At 47.1% G+C, this 3,864-nt stretch overlaps 6 pseudogenes; all 6 read right to left on the bottom strand.

Moving 5' to 3' along the window:
• Window positions 1-514: 514 nt before the first annotated feature.
• On the bottom strand, window positions 515-633 carry LOC143931586 (5S ribosomal RNA; annotated as a pseudogene).
• Window positions 634-738: 105 nt separating this feature from the next.
• On the bottom strand, window positions 739-857 carry LOC143932229 (5S ribosomal RNA; annotated as a pseudogene).
• Window positions 858-967: 110 nt separating this feature from the next.
• Window positions 968-1,086, bottom strand: LOC143931247 (5S ribosomal RNA; annotated as a pseudogene).
• Window positions 1,087-1,618: 532 nt separating this feature from the next.
• LOC143931045 (5S ribosomal RNA) lies at window positions 1,619-1,737 on the bottom strand (annotated as a pseudogene).
• Window positions 1,738-2,484: 747 nt separating this feature from the next.
• LOC143931755 (5S ribosomal RNA) lies at window positions 2,485-2,603 on the bottom strand (annotated as a pseudogene).
• A 276-nt stretch (window positions 2,604-2,879) lies between these two features.
• On the bottom strand, window positions 2,880-2,998 carry LOC143932430 (5S ribosomal RNA; annotated as a pseudogene).
• Between the last annotated feature and the right edge of the window lie 866 nt (window positions 2,999-3,864).

Genomic DNA, 3,864 nt, shown 5'->3' on the forward strand with positions numbered 1-3,864 from the left:
AGAAGCCTATGCTACCTGGTATTCCCAGGCAGTCTCCCATCCAGGTACTAACCAGGCCTAAGCCTGCTTAGCCTCCGAGATTAGACAAGATTGGTCGCTTTCAAGGTGATGTGGCCATAGGAAATCTCTTTGGGTGCCCTCAATCGTCTTGACAAACGCCAAGATAATAACCTTGGGAAACAAGGGAAAAAAATAAGTCAACGCCCCCCCCCCCCCCAAAAAAAAGAAGCCTACATCACCTTGTATTACCAGGCGGTTTCCCATTCAGGTACTAACCAGGCCCTACCCTGCCCATAGGCAATCTCTTTGGGCACCCTCATCCCTCTTGACAAATGCAAAGATGGTCACTAAGCCCGACCCTGCTTAGCCTCCGAGATCAGACGAGATTGGGCGCTTTCACGGTGATATGGCCATAGGCAATCTCTTTCGGCACCCTCAACCCTTTTGACAAACGCCAAGATGGTCACCTTAGGAAACAAGGGGAAAAAAAACAAGTCAACATAAAAAAAAAAGAAACCTACGGCACTTGGTATTCCCAGGGGGTCTCCCATCCAGGTTTTAACCAGGCCCAACTCTGCTAAGCCTCCAAGATCAGATGAGATTGGTTGCTTTCAGGGAGATGTGGCCGTAGGCAATCGCTTTGGGGACTCTCAACCCTCTTGAAAAATCCCAAGATGGTCACCTTGGTAAACAAGGGAAATTAACAAGTCAACTCCCAAAAAAAAAAAAAAAAAAAAAAGTCTATGCCACCTGGTATTCCCAGGCAGTCTCCCATCCAGGTACTAACCAGGGCCGACCCTGCTTAACATCCGAGATCAGATGAGATCAGGCGCATTCAGGGTGATGTAGCCGTAGACCATCGTGCTGGCCACTCTAAACCCTCTTGACAAACGGCAAGATGGTCACCTCTGCAAACAAGCAAAAAAATTAAAACAGGTCTTCAACGCCAACAACATATAAAAAAAAAAGCCTACGGCACCTGGTATTCCCAGGGGGTCTCCCATCCAGGTTCTAACCAGGCCCGACCCTGCTAAGCCTCCGAGATCAGATGAGATTTGTTGCTTTCAGGGAGATATGGCCGTATTCAATTGCTTTGGGCACTCTCAACCCTCATAAAAAATGCAAAGATGGTCACCTTAGTAAACAAGGGAAAATAACAAGTCAACACCCAAAAAAAAAAAAAGTCTATGCCACCTGGTATTCCCAGGCAGTCTCCCATCCAGGTACTAACCAGGCCTGACCCTGCTTATCCTCTGAGATTAGACGAGATTGGTCGCTTTCAAACTGTTTTGGCCATAGGAAATTTCTTTGGGCGCCCTCAACCGTCTTGACAAACGCCAAGATAATCACCTTGGGAAACAAGGGAGAAAACAAGTCAACGCCAAAAAAAAAAGAAAAAAAGAAGCCCGTGGCACTGGGTATTCCCAGGAGGTCTCCCATTTGTTACTAACAAGGCCAAATGCTGCTCAACCTCCGGGATCAGACAAGATCAGGAGCTTTCAGGGTGATGTGGCCATAGGCAATCTCTTTCGGCACCCTCAACCCTCTTGACAAACGCCAAGATGGTCACCTTGGGAAACAAGGGAAAAAAAACAAGTCAACAAAAAAAAAAAAAAGAAACCTACAGCACTTGGTATTCCTAGGGGGTCTCCCATCCAGGTTCTAACCAGGCCCAACCCTGCTAAGCATCCGAGATCAGATGAGATCAGTTGCTTTCAGGGAGATGTGGCTGTAGGCAATCGCTTTGGGCACCCTGAACCCTCTTGAAAAAAAAGCCCAAAAAAGAAAAAAAGAGAAGCCTATGGCACCTTGTATTCCCAGGCAGTCTCTCATCCAGGTACTAACCAGGCCTGATCATGCTTAGCCTCCGAGATTAGTCACTTTCAGGGCAATGTGGCCATAGGCAATTTCTTCGGACACCCTCAACCATCTTGACAAACGCCAATATAGTCACCTTGGGAAACAAGGGAAAAAAACAAGTAAACGCAAAAAAATAAATAAGCCTACGGCACCTGGCCATCCAGGTATTAACCAGGCTCAGCCCCTGCTTAGCCTCCGAGGTGAGACAAGATGGGGCGCTTTCAAGGTGATGTGGCCGTAGCCAATCTTTTTGGGCACCGTCAACCCCCTTGACAAATGCCAAAATACACTTTGAGAAACAAGGGAAAAAACAAGTCAACGCCCCAAATGAAAAAAAAAAGGAAGCCTATTCCTAGGTGGTCTCCCATCCAGGTACTTACCAGGCCCGACCCTACCCATGGGCAATCTCTATGGGCACCCTCATCCCTCTTGACAAATGCAAAGATGGCCACTAGGCCCGACCATGCTTAGTCTCCGAGATCAGATGAGATTGGGCGCTTTCACGGTGATATGGCTGTAGGCAATCCCTTTGGGTATCCTCAACCCTTTTTGACAAACGCCAAGATGGTCACCTTGAGAAACAAGGGAAAAAAACAAGTCAATGCCAAAAAGAAAAAAAAAAGAAGCCTATAGCACCTGATATTCCCAGGCGGTCTCCCATCCAAGTACTAACCAGGCCCGCCACTGCTTAGTCTCCGAGATCAGATGAGATGGTTCGCTTTCAGGGTGATGTGGCCGTAGGCAAGCTCTTTATGCAACTTCAACCCTCTTGACAAATGCCAAGATGGTATCCATGGGTAAAAAGAGAAAAAAAGAAAAGAAACCTACAGCACCTAGTATTCCCAGGCGGTCTCCCATCTGCGTACTAACCCAGCCCGCCCTTACTTCTCAGAGTAGTAGGGTGATGTGCCGTAGACAATCTCTTTGGGCACCCTCAACCCTCTTGACAAATGCCAAGATTGTCACCTTGGGAAACAAGGGAAAAAAACAAGTCAACACCAAAAAAATTTAAAAAAATAAACCTACGGCACCTGGTACTCCCAGGTGGTCTCCCATCCAGGTACTAACCAGGCCCGACCCTGTATAACCTCCGAGATCGGACAAGATAGGGTGCTTTCAGGGTGATGTGCCCATAGGCAATTGCTTTGGGCACCCTCAACTCTCTTGACAAACACCAAGATTGTCACCTTGGTAAACAAGGGAAAATAACAAGTCAACGGCAAAAAAAAAAAGAAGCCTATGCCACATGGTATTCCCAGGCAGTCTCCCATCCAGGTACTAACCAGGCCTGACCCTGCTTAGCCTCCGAGATTAGGCCATTTGACCTGACCATCCGCATCAACTCTTATGGAGTTGATCTTTGCCCGAGGCAAGAGCACCTTTTTCGTGGGCTCTGTCTACGATCAGACCCAAGTACTCCAGCTTTTTTAGCAGTATTAAGGAAGATTTCTCTAGGTTTAGAATCCGAACTCTTCAGATGGTTGTAGTGCGTATGCTTTGCTCCAAATGAGCCAACTGATTAGTAACAGATTGTCTAGGTATGCTACGACTTATGCCATGTGCCCTTAATCTGGCTAGAGGTGGACCCAGCACTTTAGTGAACACCTGGGGTGCTGTGGCTAGCCCAAAGGGTAGGGCTACGAACTGGAAATGCTGCTGTTCCAACTCAAACCGCAGAACTCTTGATGAGTGGGAAATATAGGGACATGCAGATATGTATCCCTGATGTCGATTGATACCAGAAGCTCTCCTCCTAGGATATAAACTACTGACCTGATAGTCTCCATGCGAAAGGCATGTATCTTTAGGAACGGCTTTAGATTTTTTAAATCTAGAATGGGTCTGACATGTCCCTTTGGTTTCGGTACTGTAAAAAGGTTTGAATAAAACCCCAAGCCTTGCTCCTTTTTGGGGGATCTGTATGATCACCCTTTGAGATATTAATTGGTCTAGTGCTTGACCTCAGGAAGCAAGACGGTAGAAAGTGCCAAAATTCCAGCTTGT

Source organism: Lithobates pipiens, unplaced genomic scaffold (assembly GCF_037356315.1).
Source record: "Lithobates pipiens isolate NorthernLeopardFrog02 unplaced genomic scaffold, aLitPip1_a1.2 Scaffold_25, whole genome shotgun sequence".
NCBI lineage: Eukaryota > Metazoa > Chordata > Amphibia > Anura > Ranidae > Lithobates > Lithobates pipiens.